This window comes from Oryzias latipes, chromosome 10, assembly GCF_053564925.1.
Source record: "Oryzias latipes strain Hd-rR chromosome 10, Olatipes_Hd-rR_3.1".
In the NCBI taxonomy this organism is placed as follows: domain Eukaryota; kingdom Metazoa; phylum Chordata; class Actinopteri; order Beloniformes; family Adrianichthyidae; genus Oryzias; species Oryzias latipes.
The window spans coordinates 19,403,240-19,424,968 of NC_136246.1; the positions used below are offsets into that span (position 1 = coordinate 19,403,240).

At 37.9% G+C, this 21,729-nt stretch overlaps 3 long non-coding RNA genes across 3 annotated transcripts in view; 2 read left to right on the forward strand and 1 right to left on the reverse strand.

Moving 5' to 3' along the window:
* Positions 1-277: 277 nt before the first annotated feature.
* Positions 278-1,905, reverse strand: LOC144994881 (uncharacterized). The gene is made up of 4 exons (XR_013658560.1): positions 1,668-1,905; positions 938-1,115; positions 714-808; positions 278-556 (listed from the first exon to the last, which is right to left on the reverse strand). It is a non-coding gene; the product is annotated as an uncharacterized LOC144994881 (long non-coding RNA).
* Positions 1,906-3,020: 1,115 nt separating this feature from the next.
* The window catches only part of LOC144994885 (uncharacterized), a 63,971-nt gene continuing 45,262 nt past the window's right edge, over positions 3,021-21,729 (forward strand). Inside the window, exon 1 of the long non-coding RNA XR_013658566.1 lies at positions 3,021-8,650. This is a non-coding gene — a long non-coding RNA (uncharacterized LOC144994885). The remainder of the gene's footprint in view (positions 8,651-21,729) is intronic.
* LOC144994883 (uncharacterized) lies at positions 14,147-16,241 on the forward strand. The gene is made up of 3 exons (XR_013658563.1): positions 14,147-14,955; positions 15,027-15,146; positions 15,643-16,241. It is a non-coding gene; the product is annotated as an uncharacterized LOC144994883 (long non-coding RNA).

A 21,729-nucleotide genomic window follows, 5' to 3' on the forward strand; every position in this document is an offset into this window, starting at 1 on the left:
TCACATCAGGAACTCTCTGTGCCGCTCACACTGATGGGCAGTGTGAATCAGATCTGGCTTAACCGCCGTGTTTTGGCAAATTATCATGGACTTTTTTGTTTTGAAGAGTGAATTAATGTTTGGTATGTAAATAATGTATAATGTGCAAATAGTATGGAAAAATTTAGTGTTTCCACATATTCTTAAAATCTAATTAAATATAATTGTTATATTCGTAATATTTTTCTGTTGAAATGTGACTGACTACGCAAAAAAATTAGATGAACAAATAAAACAATTTTGGTCAAAATTGTGCCTCGTTTAATTTTTTGGTATGCAAATAACATCAAACATTTACAATAAAAAATAACATTACAGATCAACAGTAAGACAGAAGGCTGAACTGATTGTTAAAGACAAGTGTAATTTAAGGTATGCATTCATGCATTTGCCACAATATATATCCAAGTTCTCTTTCATTCCATCTCAGAAACCCATCCAACCCAGCCATGAGAGGTTGGGGCTGCACCTGGCATAATCTGCTTCCAGATGCCATCATATGGATCTGGCTGTGGTCCTACACAAGAGAAACACAACACACAAAAGTTAGACATAAGTGCATAACTACATTTCAATTTAATTCATTATATCTGCTGTAACCATAATTTGGTTAGTCATAAGATTAAAAAAAAAAAAAACTTAACTTGCTCACAAAGCAACAAAAAGTTAATCACCTGTATGCCTTGTACAGTGTGGACCTCTGACCGTCCCTGCCAACTGTTTTGGGTTTTTGCACCATCAGCTCACTAACCGGTTCAGGATGGATTCCCTTATAAGTAAAAGGCAGAAAGCAATTAAAGTCTGTAGTAACTACTTGGGGTGTTTTTATAATAATTTAGAGTTGTTATGGATACACATACGTTCTTAAAAAATAATGACAATATGATCACAAACCCACCTGTGCCATCTTTGCAAGCCACTCGTGCAGGCCAGGGGGGTGGAGCAGCCTGCAGACCCAGCTGTGAATAATGTGCGGTCTGGAACAGGATGGCAACTATGTGATTGCAAAATCCTTTAGCAGCCACACAACTGCAGACGAAAGCTTTCAGGTTGGCACTTTCTGCGTCCAGTGATATCTAGACACAATAAATTATATAGGTTAAAATTAGGACATACTTATGTTGCTACATCAATGTTCAGAATGACATGAAACTATAACTGTCAATAGGGTGACCAGATTTGAGTTTGTAAAAAAGAGGAGTGAAGTGAGTTTGTGAGATATTTCATCGAGAGTAATTGGTGTTCAGAGCTGCATACATGAAGCAAATATAATTACATTTCATCTATGTTCAATGTTATTTTATTATATAAGTATCAAAAGAGAGGACATGTCCAGGAAAAGAGGACTTCTGCTCACCATACTTTCAGAAAAATAATACTAGTAAGTGAAGAAAGTGCCGCAACCGCAGCAAAATGAACACGCATACGGGCAACTTAACATTTCTTATTTACAGCTTCACCAAATTTTTGGGTGTTATGTTAATCTCATGCCTTTTCACTTAAACATACACACAACATATTCACTGCGATGCCTTATATTACAAATTAATAACACCAGGATTTACAGTTGACGTAAACACACAGAGTTACCGGTGATGCGGCTATGGCTAAAGCTAGCTGAAGCTTACCTTGGTAATGGTGGATAAACTCTTCGTGGACGAATTTATATCCCATGTCCAATTTGTTTCCTTTAGTGGACGATTGCATCTTCACACTCTTCATCACATCGGTGCTGGTGAACTTCGGAACACAACTCAGGCTCTTCGAAAACACTCTAGGCTCTGCCATTCCTCCGCCAGCGAAGCACAAACCGGAACTAGGTTTACACGTTGATGACGTACTTCCGGTTTTTGCGAAAAAGGTCTATTTCGAAGAAAGCAGGCAATGGAGATTATTTCCCACAAGTCTTTGCTCCGACACAGCAGACCCGATGCGCACGTGACCACCGCCCTCTGCTGCAAGACGCTTGCGGCCACACCTCTTTGCGGTAGTCTTTGGAACATAAGTCAAAAAACTCGAGAGGGGAGCGCAGCTCGCCGGTGGCTGGCTGAATCACACTAACAGGTGATTGTCAGATAGAAAAGGACTCCCAATCAACTCTGAGCCGCAGCTGCGCCTCCCCTCATAGAGACGGAGCCGCGTGTGTCAGAGGGAAAGGGAGGGGGAGGGGGGATGAGCGCAGACCATTTTTTTAGGATTCAGTTTTTTTGGAGGATTTCTACTGTTGGTGTTGCACAAATTTAGGGAAATGCCAAATATTTTTGGAGTAATCCCACTGATGAGTTCTATGATTTAGTCTTTAATGTTTTATAAGACCTAAACATATTAATCACAATAAGTTTTATTTTTTAGATCTAATCCCTCTGATATGTTTCACAAAGACACACACAGGACGTCACACATTAAGAAATTATTGCTAAAAATGAAGCAGGAGTCCAGCTCTAAAAAAAAAATGCTCAAAAAAATGATGAAAGAGCAACAAAAATGGAATTATTTGATATGTAATTTCTTATTAATATTTCCAGGCTTTCTTTGTTTTGTCCTGCAGCATGTTCATATTTGTATAATTTTGACAGAATATATTTCTATGGAGAACAAAATATTACAAGTTATTTAAGGTTTAACTTGAGTTATTCTGGATTAATGTTCCTGTTTTTATTCATATTTATGTTCAAAAATTTCAGTTTAAAAGGTTTAAAAGTTTAGCTTTAGTGTGTTCAGTAAATGTTTATCTTCTTCGGCCCAAAACCTTAAGCGTGTTTTTAACTTAGGCCCCCTGTGTGACTGAGTTTGACCCCCGCTGTAATACGAGTCTAGAAAATTCATGCATTTTTTGAGTAAAATGGCTAAATAGAGGATAGGGAACACAACAGGATGTTGTCAAATTTTGTATGTGTGCAGGGGGGGGGGGGGGGGGGGGGGGCACTGGTGGGGTTACTCGCCCAGGGAGTAAGTTAGTGTAGAGCCGCCACTGGGTCAGACACTCTGGAAAAGTTAATTAGCGGCAACTCCAGAGAGATCTCTGAGATGAAAAAAGCTGTGCAGGAGAACTCCATGCAAATCTCAGCTGTAAAAGACTCCGTTGATGTTGTTTGCACTGAGATCAGTGACATGAAGAACAGAGTGGTCCACGCTGAGGCACAACTGGAGAAATATAAAACAATCGTGGAAACACAGGAAAAAAGGATCTCCCAGCTGGAAAGCTACTCCCGCCGCTGGAATCTGAAACTTCGCGGTTTGGCTGAGAAAGAAAATCAGAACGTGCGGCAAGAAGTGATCCAGATCTGCCAGTCTGTTCTACCGGAGGCGAAAGACAAACTCCCCGATGTTGTGGATACGGTACACAGACTCGGCCCGAAGAGACCGAACAACAACCAACCGAGAGGGATCATCATCCAGTTCACTGCGAGGATTCACCGCGATGCTGTCTGGCGCGCTGCAAAGAAATCTGCCTTCCTGAAAGAACACAACCTGAGGATGGCGGAGGATCTGTCTGCTGAGGACCGCGAACGGAGAAACCGACTGTGGCCGGCCGTGGAGAAAGCCAGGAGGGAGAACAAGCTGGCGTTCTTTGTTGGAGGACGTGCCTTTGTGAATGGTAAAGAAATCCTGCCGCCTTAACGAAGGCTGCAGATGTGGAAGCTGGATCTGAACGTTTTTTGCTATTTTCCACATTTATCAAAAATGATACTGTTGCTTAAAATTTGATTTTATTTGAGCTCATAAGCTATTGCATTCAAGCTGCTACTTTTTATTTTAATTTTTATCTTGCTTTAATTTTGTTTTTGATATAACATTATAATGTTATTTTAAGTATTACACTATACTTAAATGTGAATTAAGTAGCAGCATTGTGGGTTTTATTTTTATTTATTTTTTTCTTAAAATATTTACTCTTATGAGTAAGATGGGACTAATAACGCCCATCACTTTGGTGTTATTTCATAAGCAAATAATTATTGTTAGGGTCTTAGTTCACAGCGCTTTAGTATTGGTTTGCAGGTTCTTATCCTCTTTCTGTTCCTAAGCGACCAAAAATCCTTAACTCAACTTCTTTTTTCTTCTTCTTTGGTCTAAATATCTTTTGTTTTTGTTCTTTTTTTCTATTTCAACTTTATGTCTTTATCCATTATTTCTTTAAATGCGAGAGGTTTAAGAAACAATGTTAAACGTAAAGCCATTTTTTTGTTTTGTAAGCAGTTTAATTCAGATTTTTGTTTTATCCAAGAGTCCCACTCAACTGAACAAGACAAATCCTTCTGGAGGTCACAGTGGGGAAATGATGTGTGGATGTCACATGGTACAGAGCGAGCTGCTGGTGTCTGCATTCTCAAAAACAGATTCAATGGAAAAGTTTTGCTATCTGACAGCGATAAAGATGGTCATTACATTTTTATGATACTTGAAGTAGCCCATTCCGTCTTTATTCTAGTCAACGTGTACGGGTTCAACTCCCGAACAGAAAATAATCTTCTCTTCAATAGACTAGAAACACGTTTATAAACACATTTATATTTAAATACCCAAAGTCTTTTATAATATTTGGAGGGGATTTTAACACAGTTTTTGATAATTCTATGGATAGATGGCCTCCCAGGAGTCCAGACTCTAACTCTCCTATAAAGTTGTTTGCACAAAATTTAGATTTAATTGATTCTTGGAGAGACTCGCATCCAAACCAAAGAGCTTATACATGGTGTAACAAATCACAGACCAGACACTCACGCATTGATTTCTGGCTTACTTCTAAAGACTTAAAAAATGTTAAAACAGATATTCATGCCACACCGCTTTCAGACCACAAAACAATTCATCTAACCGTCCCTTTGTCGAGCTCCTCTGGCACCAAAGCTTCATACTGGAAGTTAAACGGCACCATTCTTGAGCATCTGGAGGTGATTTCTGAAACTCATCGCTTAATAAAACTTTATTGGAACAAAGCACTAGCTGAACACTCATTCTGTAATAATTGGGAACTTTTGAAATACGAACTTGGTAAATTTTTTAGAAAATATAGCTCTGACTTAACAAAAAAAAGAAGAGCTGTTGAGACAGATGTAATACAGAAGATTGCTCTTCTTACATCTAAGCCAACAGATGTCCTAGATGAAACGGATAAAACAGCTTTAATAGACTTACAACACAAGTTAGATGACATTTATAAGCGCAAAGCAGAAGGAGCGTTTATCCGATCTAGGAGAAGGTGGATTGAAGAAGGAGAGCAGAACTCTGCCTATTTTTTCAGGCTAGAGAAATACCAGTCCAATAGCAATTCTGTTTCACAATTAAATATTAATGGGGTCATTTCTGATGATAGAAGTACCATAGCAAAATATTGTTCTGATTTTTATAGTAAACTCTATTCTTCCAACTATTGTTCAACATCTGCCCTTACCTTTCTTAACACTGTCAATAATATTACTCCAGTGAGTGAAGCGGACAGAGTCTGCTGTGATGATGTCATCTCTTTGAATGAGGTTACAGATGCTATAAAATATCTGAAAATAAATAAATCTCCTGGAACAGACGGCCTTACTGCCGAGTTCTATAAACAGTTTTCTGACAATTTAGCCCCATTTTTATTAAAAGTTTTTGAAGAAAGCATTAACAAGGGTGCACTCCCTCCCACGTTATCTCAGGGACTGATTACCTTGATCCCTAAACCGAGAAAGGATCCTCTTTCCTTAGATAACTGGCGACCAATCACCTTATTGAATTGTGATTATAAGATATTGGCTTTGATTCTTGCAAATAGAATAAAGCCAGTCTTAGATACAATTATTGATGAAAATCAGTCTGGGTTTATGCAGAATCGTCATATCTCAAACAATATTAGATTAATTTTAGACATACTAGATTACTCAGAACTCGTGCAGGATGACAGTCTCATTCTTTTTCTAGACTTTTATAAAGCCTTTGATTCTTTAGAACACAATTTTATTATTGCTGCTTTAAATAAATTTGGTTTTGGTCAATTCTTCTGCAATGCTGTTCAAACTTTATATGTCAATAGTAATAGTTCTATAAAACTCGCCAGCGGAACTTCTCCTAGATTCTTCTTGAAACGTGGGGTAAGGCAGGGATGCCCCTTGTCAGTCTATCTGTTTCTTCTTTCTGTTCAACTCCTTAACCTACATATCAAACTCAGCCCATTAAAAGGTTTAATTGTGGCTGAGAGGGAAATATTCATAAGTCAACTAGCAGATGACACTGCTCTCTTTCTCCGAGACGCTTCACAAGTAGCTGTGGCGATTAATATCATCCAGTCCTTTTCTAAAGCTTCAGGACTTACCCTTAATTTAAATAAATGTGAAATTCTGCCTGTTAAAAACTGTTTGCTTACATCTATCCAAGGTATTCCTGTAAAAACATCTGTTACGTACCTTGGTATTCAAATCACTAAAGATATGCAATCCAGATGTTCTATAAATTTCTCTCCAATAATAGATAAAACCAAAAAAACCCTAAACCAATGGCTGCAAAGAGATTTGTCTTTGAAGGGCAGAGTTCTGCTTACGAAAGCAGAAGGAATCTCTCGTTTGACGTATGCAGCTCAATCTCTACAGGTTAATAACACAGTCTGCAATACAATTAATAGAATATTATATAACTTTCTATGGAGAAATAAAACTCACTATATCAGAAAATCTGTTATTTTAAATACCTCTGATAAAGGCGGTTTAAATTGTATTGATTTTACTGCCCTTAACAATACACTCAAGGTAATCTGGATTAAGAAATATCTTAATAACTCCACATCTATCTGGAACTTTATTCCACATTTTGTATTTTCAAAGGTAGGAGGCCTTAACTTCCTGCTGTGCTGTAACTATAGTATTCCAAAAATCCCTTTGAAACTGTCAAATTTTCATCAACAGGTTCTCTTAGCCTGGGCTCTGATCTACAAACACAACTTTTCTCCACAGAGTTGTATTATCTGGAATAACTGTAATATTGTCTATAAAAGGAAAACTCTGTTTTTAAATAATTGGTTTAATAATGGTATAATTTTCCTCAATCAATTATTCAAAGAACCTGGATTATTATATAACTACTCAGATTTCACAAAGCAGTATAAAGTACCAATAACTCCCAAAGAATTTGCAGTAGTGTTTGATGCCGTCCCATCTGGGCTTTGCATGTTATTCAGGGGTTTCTACAGCGCTCCGCCTCTGACTCTTCATCCTCCTGATGTGCTCAAATCTCCTCTGGGTAATTTCTGCTTCACTTCCGCTAAACAGTTGAACTCAAAAATCAGAGCTTTGTTTCAAGATAATTTAGTTTCTGTTCCATCAGCTATCTTTTATTGGGCTAATTTCACTTCTAACATTGATTGGAAAAAAGTCTGGTCTTTACCACAAAAATACTTCTTAACAAATAAAGTCAAAGAAATCTTTTTAAACTCCTACACAGATTTTATCCAGCAAAGCATTATTTAACTAAATTTAAGGCTGACATAAACACCAGTTGTACTTTCTGCCAGAAACAACCTGAAACCTGCTCTCATTTATTCTGGTCTTGTGAATTTACATACAGATTTTGGAAAAACATTCACAAATTTATCACCGATTCTATTTTTGCTGACATACAACTTTATTATAAAAACATACTTTTTGGTTTTCATAGCTTTGATGTCAAAGACCGTGATGCTTTCTTTTGTGTAAACATGGTATTATTTATCGCTAAATTTCATATACACAAAAGAAAATTTTCCAATAAAAAACCGGATTTCTTTGTGTTCAAACTGGAACTGCAGCATTATTTAAACTTAATTTCTGCTTCAAAAAATACAAAAGCTCAAAAAACAATTAGCATCTGTAAATCTTTTGGACTGCTGACATAGATTTACTCTCGCATTTTCTCTTTTCTCTTTATTTTTTTGTTTCTTTTTATTTCTTATTCCCTTTTGTGTTTATTATTAATAATTAGTATTTTTTAAAGAATGCAACATGTTTGTTCTGTATTCAGAATTCTATTGTACATTATATGTGCATAATTGTTGTATTTTCTTGTTTTGTAAGTTGCAATTGTTCAATAAAAAAAAAAAAAAAAAAAAAAAAAAAAAAAAAGCTGAGGTTATCAACTTCCTTAGCCTCAAACTTATCGTGGGAGCTAGCATAACCTGCTTTCTGGAATACCCCCCTGGTGGTAAAAGTACGGTGGCCCAGAAGGGTCACAACACAACACATTAACTTTATACACAACACACTAACTTTACACACAACACATTAACTTTACACACAACACATTAACTTTACACACAACACATTAACTTTATACACAACACATTAACTTTACACACAACACATTAACTTTATACACAACACATTAACTTTACACACAACACATTAACTCACAACACAACACAATAACTCACAACACAACACAATAACTCACAACACAACACATTAACTCACAACACAACACAATAACTCACAACACAACACATTAACTCACAACACAACACATTAACTCATGGCCCAGAAGGGTCACAACACAACACATTAACTTACCTCACAACACATTAACTCACAACGGAAGTAAAGCAGCAATTGAAGTGCTTTTATTCTGAAATTTCTACTGGGCTGAGCAGCTAACTACCTAACAGAAAGTAATGTCACAGTGAGCTGTGGAGGGAGCTGCACGCGCGCTCCTCTCCTCTCCTTTTTCCGCTCCGTCCTCTCACACAGGCACGTGCAGTCCCCAACACACACGCACACACAGGACGGAGCGGAAAAAAGGAGAGGAGCGCGCTTGCAGCTCCCTCCACAGCTCACTGTGACATTACTTTCTGTTAGGTAGTTAGCTGCTCAGCCCAGTAGAAATTTCAGAATAAAAGCACTTCAATTGCTGCTTTACTTCCGTTGTGAGTTAATGTGTTGTGAGGTAAGTTAATGTGTTGTGTTGTGACCCTTCTGGGCCACCGTATAAAAGGAGGACATGCAGGTGTTTTTTTTTTTTTTTTTTTTTTTTTAATTGAACAATTGCAACATACAAAACAAGAGAATACAACAATTATGCACATATAATGTACAATAAAATTCTGAATACAGAACAAACATGTTGCATTCTTTAAAAAATACTAATTATTAATAATAAACACAAAAGGGAATAAGAAATAAAAAGAAACAAAAAAATAAAGAGAAAAGAGAAAATGCGAGAGTAAATCTATGTCAGCAGTCCAAAAGATTTACAGATGCTAATTGTTTTTTGAGCTTTTGTATTTTTTGAAGCAGAAATTAAGTTTAAATAACGCTGCAGTTCCAGTTTGAACACAAAGAAATCCGGTTTTTTATTGGAAAATTTTCTTTTGTGTATATGAAATTTAGCGATAAATAATACCATGTTTACACAAAAGAAAGCATCACGGTCTTTGACATCAAAGCTATGAAAACCAAAAAGTATGTTTTTATAATAAAGTTGTATGTCAGCAAAAATAGAATCGGTGATAAATTTGTGAATGTTTTTCCAAAATCTGTATGTAAAATCACAAGACCAGAATAAATGAGAGCAGGTTTCAGGTTGTTTCTGGCAGAAAGTACAACTGGTGTTTATGTCAGCCTTAAATTTAGTTAAATAATGCTTTGCTGGATAAAATCTGTGTAGGAGTTTAAAAGAGATTTCTTTGACTTTATTTGTTAAGAAGTATTTTTGTGGTAAAGACCAGACTTTTTTCCAATCAATGTTAGAAGTGAAATTAGCCCAATAAAAGATAGCTGATGGAACAGAAACTAAATTATCTTGAAACAAAGCTCTGATTTTTGAGTTCAACTGTTTAGCGGAAGTGAAGCAGAAATTACCCAGAGGAGATTTGAGCACATCAGGAGGATGAAGAGTCAGAGGCGGAGCGCTGTAGAAACCCCTGAATAACATGCAAAGCCCAGATGGGAACATGCAGGTGTTTGTTGTGAGCGATGACGCTGGAGAGGAGAGGTGGATGATTCACAGTGACGCCCCCTAGAGGAAGCAGCTGATAGACAAAAAAACGAACTTTATTCTTTACTCTTTCGCTTCAACACGAGTCATTTAAAAATGCCAAATGGGGGTAAAATGCTTTTTCTTAAAGCCTCTCTAAAATAAGTTTTAGTGCAGTAAAGAAAATTTAACCCTGATCCTCACACATTAAATTAAAAGAAGCGATTTGCAAACAATGATCATTAAAATTTAACAGCTGTGTTGCTTCAACCTAAAACTAATCTAAAGCTCAGTTAGGTCTCACTAAGTAACTAAAAAAAGTCACAAAAAGGCAGACCATGTTGCAGTTTACTTATACACATTTTGCTGTTTCATGTTCTTTTAATTTAAGACAAAACGTGTAAACGTTACTATTTTACATTTCAGAGCCCCCCAAAAAAACTTTCGCAGAGCGAAACAAGTAAACTACAAACTGTATGTTTATGAATGCATTCTGAAAGTAAATGGTATATGTCTCGCTCGAAATGTCATCAAAATAAAGATTAGTCCTCAAAATATCTTGTTTTGTTGGATTTTCCACCGAAAAATGAACGAGCATCCGCCATATTTTTTGTTCACGGCACGCAAAACCATAAAAGTAACGTGATCATGAGAAGGCTCATAGAAAATGAATAGGAAAATGGAACATATCCATCTCACAATTTAGGGGGTCGTTACTGTAGAAGTACTACGTTTTTCCATGTGGACAAACTGCACGTTTGGGGACGAGACTGGGTTGTTTAAAAAGTAAAATACTACATATGTGTGAAATGGAGGAAAAAAATCTGTTTTCATATAAAGGCTGACATTATTTTGCTCACTGACTCTCAGCTTTTCTCATGAACACTTTGCATGTTTAAATTGTACAAATTGTTTGTCACAAATTGTTTGGCCTTGTCATGTAGTTTATAAAATTAACCTAAATTATATTGTTAATAAAAATACGTTTCTATAACTGAACTAAAATTCATTCATTTTCTGTACCGCTTTGTCCCTTTCGGGGTCACGGGGCTGCCGGAGCCTATCCCGGCCACTTGGGCATAGGCAGGGGATGCCCTGGACAGGTCGCCAGTCTGTCGCAGGGTAGAATGTCCACAATCACACACCCATGCACTCTCACACTCACACCTATGGACAATTTAGAGTTGTCAATTCACCTATGAAGCATGTTTTTGGACAGTGGGAGGAAGCCGGAGATCCCAGAGAAAACCCACGCATGCACGGGGAGAACATGCAAACTCCACACAGAAAGGTCCCCAATTGATGTATTTTTCATGTCCCCCAGCTGGGACTTGAACCAGGGGCCTTCTTGCTGTGAGGCAAGAGCACTAACCACTGCACCACCGTGCAGCCTGAACTAAACTGAAGACAATAAATTCTCTTGGCATGTGAAGAACTGTTTTCATCAAAATCCTTTCAGAAGCAGTTTGTTTTTGCAATTCTTATGTTGATAGTTCATGACTGCACAGTTTGTGTGAAACTTTATTTCATTCAGTTTGATGATATCCTTCATCCATCTCTTTTCTAGACTCGGTTAATCCTGTATTGGGGTCAAAATGATGCCTAACCAGCTACTGGACAACCGACAGGTACACACTGGATGATTTGGCAGTCCATCGGAAGGCGGAACTTTGTCCCATTTAGAAACTTGCCCTTTAATCTTTGCTGTTACTCAACTTTTAATTTGTTAAAGATCAAGTGTGCACTTCTGATTCAACCCTCTGCTTATCAATACAGACCCCTTTTTGTTGTTTTGTTGGCCATATTATAAGGACCCCATAAAACTAAACCTGAATGACCAGAAGTGTTAACATGTGTCACAAAAAAGAAAAAAGTTTGATGAGGAAACAAAAGCTGCTTTTTATGAAGATGCAGATAACTTTGATCCTTTTTCAGAACCAGCAAAACATTATCTTACTTGACCTTTTGACTGAGAAAGGAAGCGGTTTGTAATTTTTTTTTTTTTCTGCACTCTTCAAGGATGTGTGTTCGCAAACAGTAAATCAAGGAGATCAATGTTTTGCCATAAGAATATGGATTAAAATGTGTATCTTTTTGTTTTTGTTACAGCAGTTTTCAATTATCAGTGTTCTTTGATTGAACATTTCATCAGACTACAGTCAGTAAAACAAAGCAAACGAGACAATTTACTCCTCTCTCTATGACGTTTTTTCCTGCAAGTTATTTTTTGTTTTCACATTATGTCCTGCTACTTTCTAACTATAGTGACTATAGTTTCTACAGTTAAATTCAAATTTTGAGGTCTCAAAAGCTGTTTTATTTTAAATATAGAATCTCTATCTCTTATCAGGATTTTTCTGCTGTCGATGAACTGGGGAGGTAAAACTCAGGTCAATCTCTTTCCTCCTGTCAGCCAACCCCCCCCCCCCCCCCCCCCAAAAAAAAACAACCCCCCCCCCCAAGAAAAAACGGAATATAGCGAAAATCTGTCTGGACGCTGTGTTCACACTATCACCTCCAACAGCCTTGCTGAAAGGACTCACTGCAGATATATATAAATATTTCTGGTTTCAGTAAAAGTCTGAGAAAAGCTTAAGGAGAGTCGACAGACTGAACTGTGCAGAAATGACAGCTGTGATGGGACTGTTGCTGATGCTGATCACAGTCACTGAAGGTGAGTTGATCATCCCATTCTTTTCTTTATTTCCATTATTAGATAACACGTTATTAATCACATTTAGTAAAAAACATTTAAAATAATGATGAACTTTTTTTATTTAAAACCACTTGCTTCCAGTCTCTTTAGGAATCTTTCTTGACCCAAACAACAAAACTCATAAAATCCAAATTAGTGGTTTGCACCAAAATCAACAAATGTATGTGCAATGTCATTACTTCTGAGTCATGACTATCTTTAATTTGTAAAACTATTGAATCATTCCCTCAACAGAAATCAAAATCATTTATTGTCATTACAATTGTAAATTGCAACAAGATCCGAGCAGCTCAAAACAGACGGAGGATGTCAGTTGTTCAAAAACGAGGTAGAGAGTGTGCTAATATATAGATGTACATGGATGCAACTGTGCAAAATGCAGTTTATAAATAGAAACTGGTAAAGGTAATGTATATAAAAAAATGAAATAGAATAAAGAAAAACAAAAATAGTACACTAAGGAGTAACAGGTAAAAGTCCAATTGCAACCAGGGTACAGAATCTGGGACTTGGGTGTGGTGTGCTTATGTTTAAAGGTGTTAAATGGGTGACAGAAAAAGCCTTGTTCTGATGGACTGTTAGCATCTGCCGGAGTTCCATCTATTATTGAAAATAATAGATCCATCTGTGTCTTTTGTTTTCCTTGTCCGAGCTTGCATCTGACTCAAAATTGTGCAACTGGAGAGCTCTAATATTGCTCGCCATTTTTGTGGCACTGGAGTGTTGGGGTTGTGAGGGGCTGTAATCCAGCGAGAGACTGTGTGAACACACGGATAATGGGAAATGGGGGCAGTCTTATTCCACTCCAAATGCTATGCCCACAATTCAGGGGCAAATTTTTAATGAGCTACTGCCTCTCTGCCAAAACTATGTCCTGGAAAATGACACAGTTTTTTAAAATTTTGGCCAAGAACAGCATAATCATGATTCCAGTATAAGACCACTGGAAAAACTTTAATAGTGGATCAAAAATATACCATCTGCTGTACTGAAGATTTTCCACAGACCTTTTCTTGATATTTGGTTTTATATAGACATAAAAAATGAAATAGACAGGTTTTTTATAGAACAGCGGTGTGATCTTTTTTTTTTCTGACTTCCAGGTGTGGTGACCCACTGTGATGGCAGACAGAGTTCAGTTCAGTGTTATGGAGCTTTGGGAGGAACTGTTTCTCTCCAACTGATGGACGACTTCTCACAAATAAAAAAAAATGAGGAAGTGGCTGATACCAAGTACATGGTTGTAATATATAGAGGAAAAGATAAAAAATATTCTCATGAAATGCAGAACAGTTCTTCATTTTTCCCCAGTAATATGACAGTTTTGATCCACAATCTGAGCAGAACTGACAGTGGTGAATGCACACTTACAAGCTATAACTCAGATGGACTTCAATTATCAACCCAGACCATAGACTTGTGTGTTCAAGGTAAATGTTTTTTTCACTTTTAAAACATATTCAAACATCAGTCCTATTAGTCGGCCAGCAAGGTCAAGAGGGCAGCAGCCAAAGCAACGGTGTGCAGATCTCCTCAAAAACTTTCTCTAGTTCAGTCAGTGGAACTCCAAGTTGCTTTCAGACTAACCAATGTCACAGAGATAGTCAAGGTGCCCCTATGTGGCACCATGTGTATACCTTTGTGACCTTGTATGGTGGTAGGGGACAGTGCCTCTGCACTGGAAAACCAGAGAAGGCTCTTCTTTTACGAGGAGATCAGCTTCCCAGGAAAAGCAATCTACAGGGTACTGAGAGGGGAGAATTAAGATAGTCGTTGAACCTCTGACTATGAAAGCAACAGTGTAGTGTAGAACGGTGTTATGCCGCCAATTCATGTATGTCGCTAATTTGCAACATACCATTATATCCCAGATTGCACTGAATTTAACATCACCTAAGAACAAAAAGAACATTGGATAATATGTTTTTATGGAATTGGTAATAATTAAGGCACGACGGGGATACAGTTATTTAACTGCTCTGCTCTTCATCAGAAAGATTGTGAATAAAGGTGTGTGTTCTTCTCAGCTCCTGTGTCCTCCGTCTCGCTGGTCTCTGAGTGTTTGTCTCAGGGAGAGATGAAGGTGTCCTGCTCCTCTGAGGGAGGGGATAGTCCTCAGTACAGGTGGACTCTGAATGGAAAGTCACTGACAGAAGCTGAGCTGCTTTCTGGAAACAAGCAGACAAACATCATCACTTTGAAACAACACGTCTCAGGACGTCTGAACTGCTCCTCCTGGAACCACGTCAGTTCTGCTTCTAAAGAGATAAACATCAATAACTGTGGTGAGTTAGAGGAATAAAAACTTTGAAAAGTTGTGATTACTCTGAACATCATATACTTTGTTTTCTCACAGGTTTCATTTACATAAACTGCACATTTAATGGGATGAAGATATCAAAGTGGGTGTTTAAGGAAAATGACACTCTGTGTGTTGAACCAACAACATCACCAACAGAGACACAAAGCACTGTGGGTAAGGAGTCGGAGGGCCATTATTCTCCATCCTTCACACATTTGTTAACCAATAAGTAAATGTGGACAAGCTTGAAGGTAAATCAAATTCTTCCAAATTAAAATATAATTTAGGCCATATTAAAACAGTAAACAAAATGTATTAATACTCTGTAACAATGGTGTCCAGACTGCATGGTGGCAAAGTGGTTAGCATCCTTGCTTTATGGAGAAGGCTCTGGTTAAAATTCCATCAGTGGCCTTTCTGTGTGGAGTTTGCATGTTTACCTCTAGTAAGTTTTGTGCAGCCACTCTGGATTCTCACAAAGTCCAAAAACATGCTTCATATATTAACTGGGGACTCTCAGTTGTCTCTTAGCGTGAAAAAGCCAGTTTGTATTGCACACATAAATCTAGTCTTCCTCAATGCAGAATACTATAAATAGAATCTCCTTTGTAATTTAAAAACGTTTTTTTGGTCATGGATCTAACATATTGTGTCGTTTTTATGTCTCTAGTTCACACAGATCCGTCCGTGCTGAAATGCAGTCTGATGTTTCTGTTTTCTGTTGTTTCCTTTGCTGGAATCGGCGTCTATTTCAAGTGGAAGAAGATCAAATCTGAGAAAGCTGAAAAGTTTGCTGCAAGACACAGAAGAAAGTTTTCCGAGCATTTCTATGAAAATGAACAAGCACTGTACAGTAACATTCAACCAAAATCATGGAAACATTTCAGTGGAGAAGCTTGATTTGTATGGATCATTTTGATGAAAACATAGCGTTTTCCAAACTGATTTTAGGATTGCATGATGTGGAGGAAATTACATTGATTGTACAAAATATGCAAGCAAAGACAGGCAGATCAGTCTTTCAGGCTCCTTGATGTAAAACTTGAGATGAAGCTCAGTGTGAAGTATTGTTTGTGCCCCTCTGCCTTTATTACCTAGCTGTGTATTTGGACCTGAGCTTCTGTTACCTGACTCTGTGTCTGACTTTGTTTGCCTGCCACCTGCATCGACTCTCAACTGGATCTTAACTATCCCGTTTTTCCTCTGATGATCTCATGCCTGTTATTAACCGCTGCCTGTCTGAGCCTGATTTATCTTTGTGGACTTTTAGCTGAGCTAATAAACCTGCTGCATTGGAATCAGCCGTCTGCCTGTTTTTGTGACAGTATTGTTCATTTTAATCCAGAGAATTCTAGTTTTTTCAAAGAAAACCTGTGGGAGATTTTTTTTGTGCTAATGTTTGCACATCATGGTTCCGACTCTTCAGTAAAAATGGTGCTGCACCAAAGTCAATGACTGTCAGTTACTGTAAAGAATGTACAAGATGTTTTTCAGAGTCAGAAGGTTCTCTAAAACTACAGAAACCACATTTTGTATGAATTACTAATGACTTTCTCCTCAAACCTTTTATTTAAATGGGGATTAAAGGCGGCAAATGCATGACAGCATTAAAAATAAATAAATAAATATACAAAATGTGAAATGAGACAGGAGGACAGGCTAGTAGGTGGGGATCCCCCAGTTTACCATGGGAGTCCATGGGGGTGACAGAAATAAAAAAACTGAATAAATGAAGCCTCAGAGACAGAAATCCTTGCTGTGAAACTTTTGTATGTAGGTCCTCTGATTTCCTTTTCTTTTTCTTTATGTTATATATTGTGAATTTCACTGTTAGAACATTAGAACATGGGAAAACCTCTGCAGTAACTTTCTGTTTTGGTTTCCTTTGTTTTAATGCTTGAACCAGGTCACAACCACTGAATGTACATAGGAACTGGCCTGAAAGACCCCTCCCACTGGGGTTCAAAATAAGCACCTGCTGATGCCAAAAAGCCAAAATCCCATAGACTTCTATTAGGAAATAAACAGCCATTTCTCAGTAATTCTACTTGTTAGAATAATTATTCTTTAACACGTTTTTGTTAATCCTAATTTTTTCAATTTTTTTTATTGTATTCAGAAAAATATTTGAAACACAAGAGGCCTTCAGATCTTAACTGTTTGCTTAGCTGTTGGATAGAACAAGTTAGGGGGGAAAACAAAACAAAAAACTGATCACTTTCTTTTCTTCCTCTATCTTAAGTCAGACGCTTTTTTGTTTCTCCTTTATCACACCCAAGCCTTCTCTCTTTTTAAATGCACAAAAAAAGAAGTCTATGTCTATCCTTTGTAAAAACATTGCAGCAGTTCCTCATATTGACTAGTTTCACTATCTTTGAATTCTTTGTTAGACTGATGCGTCTCAACCTAAATCTGAAAGACTTTCAGTCGGGGTTTAGACCCCACCACAGTACGGAAACTGCACTAGTTAGAGTCTCTATTGACTTGTTATTGGCCTCAGAAAAGGGACTACTTTCTATTCTGGTCCTGTTAGACCTCATTGCAGCCTTTGATACTATCGACCACGGTATTTTACTCCATAGATTAGAGCAGGACATAGGGATCAGAGGATCTGCTCCCCAGTGGTTTAAATCCTATCTGTTCGATAGGTATCAGTTCGTTAATGTAAATGGACATTCCTCTCAGTGCACTCGAGTTAACTATGGAGTCCCACAGGGCTCAGTCTTAGGACCCATCCTGTTTACGCTTTATATGCTACCCTATGAAACATAATCAGGAAACACAGAATTAATTTTCATTGTTATGCCGACGATACGCAGTTGTATTTATCCATGAAGCCTGACCAGAATGACCAGATAGAGAAACTGAACACCTGCATCAGTGACATCTAGACCTGGATGACAATTTATTACCTCCTCTTGAACCCAGAAAAAACGGAGGTCATTCTACTAGGTCCTAAAAACCTCAGAGATGCTCTGTCTGTTCAGATAGTCTCCCTGGATGGCATAAGTATAGCCCCAAATTCCACAGTTAGAAACCTTGGGGTTTTATCTGACCAGGACTTATCATTTAAGGCTCACATATCTCAGGCGTGTAGAACTGCCTTTTTTCACCTGCAGAATATTGCTAAGATCAGAAATATACTTTCTAAGAGTGATGCTGAAAAACTCATCCATGCATTTGTTACGTCGAGGCTGGATTACTGTAACTCCTTGTTAGCAGCGTGTCCTAAGAGTTCCTTAAGAAGTCTCCAGCTTGTTCAGAACGCAGCAGCTAGATTGTTAGCTGGAACTAGCAGAAGAGATCACATCACTCCTGTGTTAGTTTCGCTCCATTGGCTCCCAGTTGATTCCAGAATCAAGTTCAAGATCCTCCTGTTAACCTATAAGGCCTTACATGGAATGGCCCCATCCTATATTAAGGACCTCATAATCCCTTACCATCCAATAAGAACACTTCGCTCGCAAAATGCAGGACTGCTTGTGGTTCCTAGAATTAGTAAAAGTACGGTTGGAGGTAGGGCGTTTAGCCACCAAGCCCCTGTCTTATGGAATAAGCTCCCAGCTCATGTAAGAGAGGCAGATTCAGTTTCTACATTCAAAGCTAGACTGAAAACATTCCTCTTTGCACAGGCTTCTTGTCAGACTAGTTAGCATTCAGAGATTATTTAACTTAATGTTTATGTGTCTAAATTAAACTTAATAACAATAACTATTTGTTTTAAAAGGCTGCTAGAAGTTGAAGCTGGGGTAACTATGGTGCACTGGGGTTCTGTCCTCTTTCCTGTTTTTACTTCTACCCTTCCTCTCCTCTATTCTTGATCATCATTTATCATTTAGTTCTCCATCCCTCTGTCTGGTACAGTGCAATTCATGTATTGTCCCTCTTTTCCTCTCCCCTCCTGGGGAGTGGGAGTGCTTCCAGACTCCAGTTGGCTCATCTGTGCTCCTGTTCCTGACCGTTTACCTCGCCTTTGCTCCCGCTCCTACACCTGGCTGTGGATCCTGCCTCTGGCTCATCTCTGGCTCGTCTCTGCTCTGTACCTGACCGAGTACCTCCTCTCTGCTCCTGCTCCTACACCTGGCTGTGGTTCCTGTCTCCGGCTCGACTCGCACCTTTGACTGTCCCCCCAACCACAGCTGGATATAGATCGTCTGCTGGACTTTATATATGTAGTTGTAGATTTAGATAAGTTAATTCTTCCCTCCTTCATGTGGGCACCCCTGGGGTTTCTTCGTTTTTTCTGGAATCCGTTTTTTTTAGGAGTTTTTCCTTACCGCGAAGGGGGGTCTAAGGGCAGGGATGCCAGTATAGCTTAGTCAGTTTGTTAGTTCATTTTAGTATTTTCCTATTGAACTCTTTGTATTCGTGATCCTTTTGAGTTCATGTTTTACTTCGAAGCCCATCGAGATGACTGTTGTTGTGATTTTGGGCTATACAAATAAAATTGAATTGAATTGAAACACAGAAAAACGTCTAATTTGGTTTAAAATGTACTTTTGTTTCCAGCAAACATTGTCTGACCATTTCATTCAGTTTTTATGAAGAGTAGCAATTTTAAAACACTTTATTTGTCAAACAATTGAACATTTTTAAGAAATCCCTGCTCCATGTTAAAATAATTGCAGAATTTTTTCCAAGCATGTTTGCATGTCCTGAGTCGTAGATTTTATCTTTTTCTATTATCACACTGTGCTTAAAACAACATGCCAGTTAGTTTTTTTTGTTTTCTACACCTTTCTAAATAGGATTACTAAAAGTGGATGCAAAACTTCATGACACTTCCTTTCTCCCTGTCAGTGTAAAAAATGTGTAGAACGAGCCTTTGTCTGGTCAGTGTTCACACCAACAGCCTCGTGGACCTGAGCTTCTGTTGTATGAACTGTGTTCATACAGCTGATGAGTGATGTCTCAGGACTGAAATCCTTTATGTTGTGAGACTTTTGTATACAACTTGTCATGTTTCGTCAGTCTTATCTTATGTCCTGAGTTGTGCACTTTCAGTCAATGTCTGTCACCTGTGTTGTCTCGTGTTGCACTTCCTGTTTTTAGTCTTTTAGCCTGTTTTAGTCTTCCCTGATTGTTTCCACCTGTGTTTCCCTTACTTATGTCTTAAATAGTCAGAGTCTCCCCTTGTCCTGTGCCAGTTTGTCTGGTTGTATCCTGCCATAGCAATCAGGTTAAGGCTTGTAACCCTTGTGCTATCCTAGGCACTTTAACATTGGGACTTGGGTCATCTAGACCCACTAGACAGTGCTCTGAACCTTTTTTCTTCAATGATTTGTGATCTTCACTGGTGTCCATGGATTACATGAAATCTTTCCACCTTTGTCATGGTAGGGAGAACACATCCATATAAGGGTGGGGTCATCTAAGATAGCACAAGGGTTAAACTCTGCATCTGAGTTCTGTCCTGACACATCCTCTTAATTTATGTCCATTTTCTTTAGCAAATGTTGGGTTCCATTGTGAGAACATAAGAATCTGAGTTAAACTCTCTTCTAATGTCATGTTTTCGTTTCTAGCATTTGAACTAGGTTGTGTTAAAGTGCATGCGTTGCTCTCCATCAGTCCAAAGAAAGAGAAGAATTTACATAGTTCAAGAACGCTCAGGAGGAGTGGCTTGTTGTTAAAAAGAGAACCGGTTACAGCTGTCAGGGTAGGAGTCTGAGTGGAGAAACAGACGTTGGTTAACCTTTGTGGAGCAATTTTTGTGCTCCGTTCTTGCATTAAAATCAAGAATACTTTCACCTTGGCGCCTCTGCTCAATTATTTCCTGACGGGACCCACGACACAGTCCAGTTCACTTATTACTAAATTCAGCTTCTGTCTTTGGCTTTTAGGGATTACGTTGTAGTCTGTTGGTTTATGATCCAGAAAGTTTGAGTTTTTTTCCTTGTTTTTTGGGGGAGTTTTGACATAAAAAGTATTGCATTGTGATCAGATATTCCAATTAGAAAATGATAAGTTTCTCATTTTTCAGGCTTGTTGGTAATGATAAAATAAATTATAGTGAGGGAGGTTAGTCTGATAGACTTATTTATAAGATGAATAAATCTGAAATGATTGGTTATATGCTTAAGGTTTTAACCTCTTTCTTGTGGTCACATATAGTTATAAGCTTTTTGATTTCCTGCTATTGGCTTTGAACAGTAAAAAGATATTTTTTGAGAGTGAAATGTTAACACCAACAGATTCTAATTGAGCCTCTTGAGGTGATTCTGTTTCAGCACATTTAACATGATAAAATACCACCTCCTTTTCCTCCCACTCAATCTTTTTTACCTGTTTTCAATCAATCTTTCCAAACATCCAATTACTTGGTTCAAATCATTAGACTCATTCATTTCCCAATTCCTTTGGGAAGGTAAACCACCAAGGATCAGTTTGAAAACTATTCAAAAACCCAAACTTAGAGGACGACTCGGCCTACCAAACTTCCAGGACTACTACTCCACGAACAGATTGTTTTATGTCCATAAATGGCTTAATCCTGGTGTGTTAGATGAATCTTGGCCACATATAGAACAAAATCTCTGTGATAACCTAGATATTTCTAATTTACCTTTTTTCAATTCTAAAATTAAACACAAATGCTTCAGAAGTTTAAACATCAGCTCATCTCTAACAGCCTGGTGGGCGTTTCTTAAAAAAAACAACCTCACATTATTTCAATGTAAACTCACCCACATTTGCAATAACCCTGACATTTTAATTAACAAAAACATTATTCATTTTGCTTCATAGAAGAAAAAAG